General features: G+C 38.5%; 1 protein-coding gene across 1 annotated transcript in view; it reads left to right on the top strand.

Moving 5' to 3' along the window:
- Positions 1-13049, top strand: part of ppm1e (protein phosphatase, Mg2+/Mn2+ dependent, 1E) — an 85111-nt gene that overhangs the window by 1247 nt on the left and 70815 nt on the right. The window lies entirely within an intron of this gene.

Below are 13049 nucleotides of genomic sequence, written 5' to 3'. Positions count from 1 at the left end.
ATATATATTTTTTTCCGTCATTCTAGCTATAGTGGAAAGGGGGGCCCTCACAACCTACCATACTTGCCAACCCTCCCGGATTTTCCGCGAGACTCCCGAAATTCAGCGCCTCTTCCGAAAACCTCCCGGGACAAATTTTCTCCCGAAAATCTCCCGAAATTCAGGCGGACTCAGGTCCTCCACAATATAAAAAAAGCGTACCTGCCCAATGACGTTATAACTGTAGAATGATGGAGGGCGAGTTCTTGGTTTCTTATGTGGGTTTATTGTTAGGCAGTTTCATTAACGTCCTCCCAGCGCGGCAACAACACACAACAACAGCAGTCACTTTTTTGTATACCGTAAAGCAGTTCGTCTGCCGTAAACAGCAATGTTGTGACACTCTTAAACAGGACAATACTGCCATCTAGTGCATTTGATGAAAGCACTTTTGTGCGTGCCACACAGCAATGCATCAGAGAGGGTGTTCAGCATGGTTCGAAAAATAGTGACAGAGAATAGAACAAGGATGGACAATTCAACCCTTAACTCAACAATGAGTAGATGAGTGTTATGTGTGTGTATATGTGTAAATAAATGAACACTGAAATTCAAGTATTTATTTATATATATATATATATATATATATATATATATATATAAATAAAAAATATAATAAAATAAATACCTATATATATATATATATATATATATATATCTAGAATTCACTGAACGTCAAGTATTTCTTACATATATATATATATATATATATATATATATATATATATATATATATGAAATACTTGACTTGGTGAATTCTAGCTGTAAATATACCCCTCCCCTTTTAGCCGCGCCCCCATATTTTTTCCCCTCATCTTTTTCCATTTTTCATACATTTTTGAAAAAGCTCCAGAGAGCCACTAGGGCGGCGCTAAAGAGCCGCATGCGGCTCGAGAGCCGCGGGTTGCCGACCCCTGTGCTAACCAAACGTGGGTCCACACAAAGTAGGCAAGACGTGTGTGTGTGTGTGTGTGTGTGTGTGTGTGTGTGTGTGTGTGTTCTGGCAATGCTTACTTAATGGGGACATTGCTCTGTTTACACAGTCACCTTTAGGGGACCTCTGATGGTATGGATGACAGAAAAACAGGGAAACCTTTTTAAATGATAGTCAGATCCATTCTGAAGATGCCTAAGTGATTTTTAAGCTTTGGCCCATAAAACATGTTTACTGGTTAGTTTGAGTGTGAGACATTTGCACAGCAGCCCCCTCATCGGGCTGTAGCTGGTACTAGCACTAGCTCTTTTAAATGGTCCTCAGTAGTCACGTAGAAATTTGTGTGAATTATGCAAAATTATTTAAATTTGGTCCCCATGAACCATTTTAACTCTTTTTCCCCAGGGTCCCCAGTAAGAATGATCAGCACATTACTTCATCAATCCAGAGATTTAAAGACGTGTGTGAGCTAACTGGGCAGTGACCATTTTACCAAAATTTTTTTATGCCTCCACAACCTGTAGAAAGGGTGGTCCCCACAAGTGATGATCAAAAACTTGGTCCCCATTACAAATTATAACCAGTGTGTGTGTGTGTGTGTGTGTGTGTGTGTGTGTGTGTGTGTGTGTTTTCTTGTTTTTGGACCCTTCTTGAGACAACAGGAAAAAGTACCTTCCATATGAGGACAAGTTAGGACCGAAATCCTGGTCCCAATACGGAAAACCATTGCCTCTAATAGAGAGCCAAATACTAGAATCCGTGAACATTGCTCCAAAGTCAGGATTTTTTATGTTGATTTAATGTACATACATAAGTAAACATTGACAGGTGCAAAGGCAGCAACAAATGATAAAACAAGACGGCAGCTAAAGAAGGACTTCCCTATTCATCCCCCTCTGGTCAACATATGAAATAACAAGTGTGGCTAAAAATTTGAAGTGCGCCCCCTCTGGCCAACATATGTAATAACAAGTGTGTTTGAGGAATTGAAATGCGCCTCTTTTGGCCAAAATTAATAAAAGAAATATGTATATAGAGACGTAATGTAATAACTTAAAGTAAATAATGAAGATTGGTGTACCCCGCCTACCACCCGAATGCGGCTGAGCTAGGCTCCAGCACCCCCAGTGACCCCGTGAGGGACAAGCGGTAGAAAATTTATGTATGTATGGAAAAAACAATTACAAACAAAAATAAATAAATAATGTTTTTTTTACTAAAATCTTACCTTTTTTATATTTGCATATTTATATCAATAATGTTGTTAATACAAATATTTATATATCTAGAAGTCATACATACAAGGGTGTGTGTGTGTTCTTGTATTTCTACCCTTTTTGAGACATCAACAAGGAAAAGTACCTTCCATATGAGGACCGGTGAACAAGTCAGGACCGAAATCATGGTCCCAATACGTGTGTGTGTGTGTGTGTGTGTGTGTGTGTGTGTGTGTGTGTGTGTGTGTGTGTGTGTGTGTGAGAGACAAACAGTTGCTGGCCTGGTTTAGAATCCAAAATAGGTGCAGAAACTGTGCTGGAAAAGTGAACAAAAAACATCTAGGGCACCCGATGGCAAGGGGAGGGGGGGGCTTTTTATTTTTTTCTTCTTTTTTGACACCCTGAGGTGCTCAGAGGCACTCCAGTAGTGTTGGGCGAGCATGTGCTGGTGGCAGGGGGATGTCAGGTGTCACTAATCACACTCGTTTTCGCACATGCACAACTGTGAAATTTCCCCAACGTTGAGCTTATGTCGTGTGAGCGCGTTTCATCAACCGTGCTCCCCACGGTACTCAAGATGTCAGAAACCCACACAATGAACTGAGAGCGTAATATGCACGCCAGACCACTAGTTGGCGATGTGACTTTCTAATGCAGGGGTGTCCAAACTCATTTTTATTGAGGGCCACACCGCAGGAATGGCTGTTTTCAGAGGGCCGCGTTTTTAAAATAAATTCACATTATGCATTCGGGTAATAACCTGTGATTAATCACGATTAATCGAAATGTATATGCAACTGATTATTAGATTTTTTTAATGTATAACTTGCTTTAAAATCATAAATAAAGAGGGTACATCACTGAAAAAAAGTTGAGAACCACTGCTCTAAGCCAGTGGTTCTCAACCTTTTTTCAGTGATGTACCCCCTTTGAACATTTTTTAAATTCAAGTACCCCCTAATCAGAGCAAAGCATTTTTGGTTGAAAAAAAGAGATAAAGAAGTAAAATGCAGCACTATGTCATCAGTTTCTGATTTATCAAATTGTATAACAGTGCAAAATATTGCTCATATGTAGTGGTCTTTCTTGAACTATTTGGAAAAAAAGATATAAAAATAACTAAAAACTTGTTGAAAAATAAACAAGTGATTCAATTATAAATAAAGATTTCTACACATAGAAGTAATCATCAACTTAAAGTGCCCTCTTTGGGGATTGTAATAGAGATCCATCTGGATTCATGAACAAAAACTAAGCATTTCTTCACAAAAAAAGAAATCTTTAACATCAATATTTATGGAACATGTCCACAAAAAACCTAGCTGTCAACACTGAATATTGCATTGTTGCATTGTAATGAATGGAATAGCCTACTTGATTTGATGTTCAGTTTATGAACTTGCATTCATATTTTGTTGAAGTATTATTCATTAAATATATTTATAAAGGATTTTTGAATTGTTGCTATTTTTAGAATATTTAAAAAAAATCTCACGTACCCCTTGGCATACCTTCAAGTACCCCCAGGGGTACGCGTACCCCCATTTGAGAACCACTGCTCTAAGCGAGCCAGTAATCCACTCAAAAAAGTGAACATTTTATGTATATAATACACACATACTGTAACCTCGGTTTCTGTAAACACTGGCTCCCGGGCCATCACTCAAATAGGTCCGTGTGGAACATAAACACGAATAACAATTCCTATTGTTGCAAAATGCACAATCACCCAACACAGTGTTTCCCACACATTCATTTATTTGTGGCGGCCCGCCACGAAAGAATTACGTCCGCCACAAATGGATTTTTCGGCTTTTGACTCGCTCGACCGCTCATAAAAGCAATGGGACTGTCTGTGAATGTTGCTTGTAGTTACAACTCCGGTGCAGTAGGTGGCGGAAGCCTACTATGCGTTGTAACTCCGCCAATAGCACTTAATTCACCTGGTGGGCCAGAAGAAGAAGAAGAAGAAGAGGGACGGACGGACGGACGGGATCAAAATACGAGGGTAATATAGGTAGATAGGTTATAGCTGCATCGCTCGCGGCTCGTCATATATTTAACGTTTATCCGCGATTTCACCGAGCGTTTCACTGACGGTGAGCAGCCTGACGCTGCTTCATGCACGTAGTAACAGTCACGTGTTTTCATACCGACGAGCTAACGTGTCCAGGTTATAACCCTGTTGTCAATAAACACACATGGACTGAAGCTAAATTGTCCACTGTCCACTGCAGCATGTGAATGCAATGAAAAGAATAAAATCTGAGCCAACCAGCTGTTAAAATGTTGTCCAGGTTAATGTTTTGGCCATTAAAGGCCCTTCATTTCAAGATTTCAACTGTGATCGGGCTTTAAACAGGTGGCTGACCTATTCAGATGGGTGTAACTGCTACTGGTCAAATAATGTGAAATAGCATTTAATTTTACATGTATGCAATGCCATTTAAATGTAATTATAGATAATAATAATAATAATAATAAATACTGTGTAGTGTTGTAAATAGTCAACGGGAAGAATTTTAGTAAGATATAAGCCATGAGCACTACACAGCCAGAAAAAAACCTAGGCAGGACAAGTAAAAATATTGGGGCAAGTAGATTTGAGAAGTCGGGCAAGTAGAAAAAAAACCTTAACGTTGAACCCTGCATGTTTCTAGCTGCTGCCGCTTAAGGTTAGACGGCACTGTACATAGAGCGGTTCTGCTCGTTAGTAATAAATTATAATGTTGGATGTTCACTCCTTCACACAGATGAGTAAATAAATAAATAAATGAGTATAGAAAAATATTTTCAACGGCCGAAAAGGGCTCGACTTGGAGAGGAGGTAGGCCTACAGTCCGGACCACAGGTGCGACCTGTTCAGCAGCAGTAGGAGGAGGAGGTTGACTGACTGTGGCAGGACACTTCTGCCTCTGTTTCACTTCATGTTGCTGGTAAATAATATGGTTGTAGTAGTAGGCTAAAGTTAAATTATTTAGTATTCACTAATTAAAGGGGCAGGGCTTTAAGAGACATTTTAGCTTTTATATTTTATAAGATATATTTTTTGTAAGAACCACAATTAATAAATATATTTCAGTGAATCACTAATTGTTCAAATCTGTATATAAATATGTACATAAAATGTTGTAATTATATTCCAACTCCGCGTTCTTCTTTGTCATCGCCGCTGCCGCCGCCACCCCCAGACCACACCACCACAAATAGATGCCTGTCCTGTGGGAAACACTGTAACATGCAAATTAATTTTACTGATTTATATTATTTATTTGATTTGAGATATCACGTTAAAGGTCTGTGAATAAAGATTAATACCACACATTAATATTATTTTACTTAATTATTTAAAAGGTATTATAGGGACAAGTGGTAGAAAATGGATGAATATATATATATACAGTACAGGCCAAAAGTTTGGACACACCTTGTCATTTCAATGCGTTTTCTTTATTTTCATGACTATTTACATTGTAGATTGTCACTGAAGGCATCAAAACTGGGTGACTACCTCTTGAAGCTCATCGAGAGAATGCCAAGAGTGTGCAAAACAGTAATCAGAGCAAAGGGTGGCTATTTTGAAGAAACTAGAACATAAAACATGTTTTCAGTTATTTCACCGTTTTTTGTTAAGTACATAACTCCACATGTGGTCATTCATAGTTTTGATGCCTTCAGTGACAATCTACAATGTAAATAGTTATGAATATAAAAAAACCGCATTGAATGAGAAGGTGTGTCCAAACTTTTTTTTCTTCAATATTCGTATCTATAAAATCCTAACGATATACATCAGCAGCCAAGAAGAGCTTTTGGAACTTGTTTTGAAAAGGTTTGGTTATGATTTTTTTTTTTACCCTATAATATACCGGGGGAACTGCTTTGAATCGAATAGTGAGTTGCTCTAAAATTTTGTCCGGTTTAATTCTGTCCAAACTGTCCCTGAAGTCTTCTTACGAGTTTCCCTGAGTGTAATGGCAGCTGTCGTAGATAAATGTAGGAACCAGAATGCCATCAGTCTCACCAATATGCAACATTTTTACGCTTACATCATTTCGACAGGTGATTGTGCAAAAAAGGACGTCTTTCCTCATTAAGAAACAACATACCTCAATATAAAGTGATATAAACACATTACTGTCTGAGCAACTAAGGTACTAAATTGTGTACATTGAACCTACAAGTTGTGCTCTCTTAGAACACAGTGATCTATCTATACTCGAGGAATACGAGACAGAGGTGTTTTTACGGTGCGTTCAAAGACTGCTGAACGGAGTAGGACACCACAACGCCCACCAGAAAAAGAAAAAAAAAGATTTTATTTGTTATGCACTTTTCAGTTAAATATATCTTAAAGTGCTACAGTACAATCCGATATTTTAAAACTGATAGCTTAGCCATTAGAACAGATGAAATACCAAAACGCTATAAGTGAAGCATAAGAAACAAAAAACATGCAAAATAGTGGCTTTTCTAACATTGTGTCTATTTATTACAAAAATACAACGTTTAAAAGATTTCATTGTATGTATAAGTACTTGTTGAGCACATTTAACAATAAGGTTCAAGGTTCAAGGTTCAACTTTATTGTCCCCGTGGGGAAATTTGTCTTGGGCACAGTGCATCATTGCTTTCTTAACATACCCAAAAACAACAGAACAAAAACACAAGCACAGACACAACCACAACCATACAACTAACATTTAAACATCAGAACATGGAGCTTGATAGACATAGGTGGCACTTTGATGTAGGCATATAATCTACAGTATGGAGATAAAGATAAAGTACCAATGTGCATTGCACTAGAGCTCATGGATAAAGTGCTGTGTGCTAAAGTGCTTAGTTCTAAAGTGCTATGTGCTAAAGTGCTATGTGCTAAAAAAGTGCTAACCTATGTATTAAAATTCTATTGCACATTGTTGGTCAGCTTAATGGAGGCTGGGACAAATGATAATTTAAGGCGGTTAGATTTGCATAGTGGGACCCGGAGTCTTCTCCCTGATGGCAGGGTTTCATATTCAGGAAAGAGTGGGTGTTGTGAGTTGGAAATAATTTTCTTAGCTTTTTTCCTAACTGCCTGCTCATAGATGCTCTGTATAGGCTCATATTCTTTCCTCCCTACGATTTTCATTGCCGTTTTATGCATGCCGGCCAGTTTGCTTTTTAGCTTAACGGTTAGGTTGCCAAACCATGAGGTGATCCCGTATCTAATGATGCTCTCTACAATGGCACGGTAGAAAATCATCATGATGGGGCTGCTTACGCCGTACAATCTTAATCTTCGCAAACAATATAGCCTCTGTTGCAGTCTATTGCACAGTTTGTCAATATGTGTCTTCCAGCAGAGAAGATTATCAATATCGCGATAACCGTGATAATTTTGGTCACGATAACACTGTGGGTTGAAATTTTCATATCATTACGTCCCTAGTAGCAAATGTCAATAAACCCCGTAAGCCAGTGATTCTCAAACTGTGGTATGCCTCATGGTACGCCAAAAATCACTTAATTAAAGTACAATGTTTTATTTTCCTATATTCAAACACAGTGTTACTGTTCAAGCACAGTGTAATATTACAGTGGTCAACAATATTAAATATACTTGCTAAATAAAACCCCTGCCCTGTTTTTAATGAATACTTAGGCCTACTACACCACGGTCTTTTAATGTTGGTCATCATGGTGGTACTTGGAGAGCCAAGTGTTTTCTAAAGTGGTAGTTGGTGAAAGAAATTTGAGAACCACTGACGTAAGCTAGAGATGGACGTAACTTTGTTTTTCCAAGCATTGCAAGGAAGAAAGTGACAGTGAAGGACAGAGCTGAGAAGAAGAAACAGAAGATATTCATTGAATTAAAGAAATAAATCATCAAGCCATTGCAGCTTAGCACTGCTAGTCCGCACCATACTGAAGCAGAATGTGTCTATAACGCTTGCCAAGGACATTGAATTAATATCTAAACTAGAGATGTCCGATAATATCGGACTGCAGATATTATCGGCCGATAAATGCTTTAAAATGTAATATCGGAAATTATCGGTATCGGTTTCAAAAAGTAAAATTTGTGACTTTTTAAAACGCCGCTGTGTACACGGATGGAAGGGGAAGTACAGAGCGCCAGTAAACCTTGAAGGCACTGCCTTTGCTCCCGGCCCAGTCACACAATATCTACGACGTTTCACACACACAAGTGAATGCAACGCATACTTGGTCAACAGCCATAAAGGTCACACTGAGAGTGGCCGTATAAACAACTCTAACATTGTTACAAATATGCACCACACTGTGAACCCACACCAAACAAGAATGACAAACACATTTCGGGAGAACATCTGCGCCGTAACACAACATAAACACAACAGAACAAATTCCCAGAACCCCTTGCACCACTAACTCTTACGGGACGCTACAATAACCCCCCCCCCCCCCCAACCCCGCCACCTCAACCTCCTCACGCTCTGTCAGTGAGAGCATGTCCCAAATTCCAAGCTGCTGTTTTGAGGCATGTTAAAAAAAATAATGCACTTTGTGACTTCAATAATAAATATGGCAGTGCCATGTTGGCATTTTTTTTCCATAACTTGAGTTGATTTATTTTGGAAAACCTTGTTACATTGTTTAATGCATCCAGCGGGGCATCACAACAAAATTAGGCATAATGTGTTAATTCCACGACTGTATATATCGGTATCGGTTGATATCGGAATCGGTACTTAAGAGTTGGACAATATCGGAATATCGGATATCGGCAAAAAAGCCATTATCGGACATCTCTAATCTAAACGGTGGACATTTATCCATGAAAATACGGAGAAGATGCTGATTTGTTTGACGCAGAAACAAATATTAAACCAATAACTCTCCAAGTTATACACAGCACTGCATTATTATATTACTTCATATAACTACTGTAGTTGTTTGTACTACATTCTATTGTATATGGTTGTTTGTACAATATTTATTACCCATCTAAAAGTATTATTTTCCTTATGTTTTAAAATGGTGCTGTTTAAAGGGAACCAGGCACCAATGAAATTGTTTTAAATTAAATGGGCGATGTGTTTACGGTGGGTCATAGAACCTTGTATTGCAAAGTACGAGTGTATACATCATAAACAGCAATAACAACCAATGTAACTCGATTGTGTCATCATGTAGTCTGTGCGTAAAAATAGTTTTCTATGAAAAATGGGTAGCTCCTGTACTGAAGTGCACCACTGGGACACGGACAACAACAAAAGGCTACTGAAAAGTGGGATATGACATTTTCATATCGTTAAAATACTTGATGGCAAGGACTGCGATCCACATTTTGGTTTGAAAGGTTCTGCTAAAAAGGTAATAAAAAGGTTGCAGTTTCCTGAGGAGGAAGCACAACTTCAATGTTTTTTGTTGTGTTGGACGGCCGAAGGCAGCACAACCCCACCCTCTTCACTTCCTCACAAGCATGACGACAGGGGACTTCCTCTTCCTCTTCCTCTTCCTCTTCCTCCAGTCACAGCATTGCTATTGGACGCTTTCAACATGACTTTTGGCTCTCCTTTCCACGCTCTTTCATTCCCACACAATAGCTTGTTTACTGTGTTGGTGGGGAATCTCGATGTCAGCGAATGTTTGATTGAAGTCGTGTTGGCGTCAGTGCCCAGTCTGGCATTTCACCAAATTCCTGCAGTCGACTGTCCGAGATATGATATCTGCAGCAATGCATCTTTAACGGTGCCTGTTAAGTCCTCGAGAAGGGCTCACCAGGATCCAGGAGACATTTGCAGGACTTAGGGTTGTCCCGATACCCATATTTTGGTACCGGTACCAAAATGTATTTCGATACTTATCTAAATAAAGGGGCCCATCAAAAAATGGCGTTATTGGCTTTATTTATGTATTTTTTAAATCTTACGGTACATTAAACATGCGTTTCTTTTTGCAATTGGAGAACGATTTTGGCCTTAAATAAAATAGTGAACATACTAGACAATAGGGCTGTGAATCTTTGGGTGTCACACGATTCGATTCAATATCGATTCTTGGGGTCACGATTGGATTCAAAATCGATTTTTTTTTTTTTTTTCCAATTCAACACGATTCCCGATTCAAAAAACGATTTTTTTCCCGATTCAAAACAATTCTCTATTCATTCAATATATAGGATTTCAGCAGGATCTACCCCAGTCTGCTGACACACAAGCAGAGTAGTAGATTCTTGTAAAAAGCTTTTATAATTGTAAAGGACAATGTTTTATCAACTGATTGCAATAATGTAAATTTGTTTTAACTATTAAATGAACCAAAAATATGACTTATTTTATCTTTGTGAAAATATTGGACACAGTGTGTTGTCAAGCTTATGAGATGCGATGCAAGTGTAAGCCACTTTGACACTATTGTTCTTTTTTTAGTTTTATTTATAAATGTCTAATGATAATGTCAATGAGGGATTTTTAATCACTGCTATGTTGAAATTGTAACTAATATTGATACTGTTGTTGATAATATTCATTTTTGTTTCACTACTTTTGGTTTGTTCTGTGTCGTGTTTGTGTCTCCTCTCAATTATTCTGTTTATTGCAGTTCTGAGTGTTGCTGGGTCGGGTCTGGTTTTGGAATTGGATTGCATTCTTATGGTATTGCTGTGTATGGTTTTGTTGGATTGATTAATTTAAAAAAAATCGCACAACGTGAGAATCGCGATTCGAATTCGAATCGATTTTTTCCCACACCCCTACTAGACAACTTGTCTTTTAGTAGTAAGTAAGCAAACAAAGGCTCCTAATGTGTATGCAGTAACATATTGTCATTCCCCATTCTGTTATTTTGTCAAAATGATGAGGGACAAGCGGTAGAAAATGGAATATTAATGTACTTGTTTATTTACTGTTAATATATGCTTATTTTCTGCTTTAACATGTTATATGTACACTTCTGTTTACATGTAATAAACACTTAATTATTCTGTTGTTTGGATGCTTACATTAGTTTTGGATAATACCATTTTGGTATCGATCCAATACCAAGTAGTTGCAGGATCATACATTGGTCATACATAAAGTATTCACGTGTCTAGGGACTAGGGGTGTAACGGTACATGTATTTGTATTGAACCGTTTCGGTACGGGGGGTTCGGTTCGGTTCGGAGGTGTACCGAACGAGTTTCCACACGGACATATTAAGTAGCGTAACGCACGTTGTGTAAACAATGCACAACACACGGCATGCTAGCAGCTAACGGGCTATGATAGACTGACCATACGTCCTCTTTTCACCGGACATGTCCTCTTTTGCGGAGCTGTCAGGGCGGAGTTTCTTAAATGCCTCAAATGTCCGGCATTTTGAGTTAGGGTTGCGTGTATTTTCAATGTACCTTCAGGGTTAAGAAGGGGTTAAAAACAAAACAAATTGAGGGAGGGGCAGAGACAGAGAGAGCAAGAGAGTTATGATAGATGTTGCCAGGCTCTGCTTTTTATCCATAGATTTATCATATTTAATTTTTTATTATCTATAGCAGGGTTGTCAAAAGTGTGCCCCGGAGGCCATTTGCGGCCCACAGCTAATGTTTTAAAGGCCCACGGCACATTCTAAAAATACTATTGAAATAAAATAAACATAACAAAAGCGAAATAAAAAAGCTTAAAGGTTAAATGTAATTTAGAAAAAGTTGCAATGACGACTAATAAAACAAAGCTGTTTTTTTTTCTTTCAAACTGTCATTGCTGAAAACATAATATTGAATCAAAATCAATGTTATTATGAATGATTGACCTATCCAAGGTTCCCATTACTTCACATCAAATATTCCACTAAGAAAAAATATTTTTGGTGGAAGATTTTGCAAATTTGGTAAATAAATAACCCAAAAATGTATATTTTGTTGTTTTCTTACTATACCGAAAATGAACCGAACCGTGACCTCTAAACCGAGGTACGTACCGAACCGAAATTTTGGTGTACCGTTACACCCCTACCAGGGACGTATTTCCTAAATAATATACATTATAAAAAAAGTGAAAAAGATTTTGATGCGATAAAAAAAAATATCGATGTGATCATTGTAGTATCGACGAGATACGCTCTTGTACTTGGTATCATTACAGTAGATGTTAGGTTTAGGTCCACCCATGGCATTTGTTTACATTGAGGAGCGCTAGCTTGTTGTTAGCAGTGACCCATTGTATCCTACAGTTTGTAGAGAAGCATGTTTAGCTATGCTTCGTCCTGCAGGGATGATACAGTGTTTCCCACACATTCATTTATTTATGGCGGCCCGCCATGAAAGAATTACGTCCGCCACAAATGGATTTTTCGGCTTTTGACTCGCTCGACCGCTCATAAAAGCAATGGGACTCTGTCTGTGAATGTACCTTGTAGTTACAACTCTGGTGCAGTAGGTGGCGGTAGCCTACTATGCATTGTAACTCCGCCAATAGCACTTAATTCACCTGGTGGGCCAGAAGAAGAAGACGACGAAGGATCAAAATACGAGGGTAATATAGGTTATAGGTAGATAGGTTATAGCTGCATCGCTCGCGGCTCGTCATATATTTAACGTTAATCCGCGATTTCACCGAGCGTTTCACTGATGGTGAGCAGCCTGACGCTGCTTCATTACCACCGCCGCTGTTTGACTCGGGGGCCGGGCAGACGCACGTAGTAACAGTCACCTGTTTTCATACCGACAAGCTAACGTGTCCAGGTTATAACCCTGTTGTCAATAAACACACGTGGACTGAAGCTAAATTGTCCACTGTCCACTGCAGCATGTGAATGCAATGAAAATAATAAAATCTGAGCCAACCAGCTGTTAAAATGTTGTCCAGGTTAATGTTTTGGCCATTAAAGGCCCTTCATTTCAAGATTTCAAC

The sequence above is a fragment of the Nerophis lumbriciformis genome, linkage group LG09 (assembly GCF_033978685.3).
Source record: "Nerophis lumbriciformis linkage group LG09, RoL_Nlum_v2.1, whole genome shotgun sequence".
In the NCBI taxonomy this organism is placed as follows: domain Eukaryota; kingdom Metazoa; phylum Chordata; class Actinopteri; order Syngnathiformes; family Syngnathidae; genus Nerophis; species Nerophis lumbriciformis.
The sequence above is the reverse complement of the archived record's forward strand: the minus strand, read 5'-3'. Positions and strand labels throughout refer to the sequence as shown.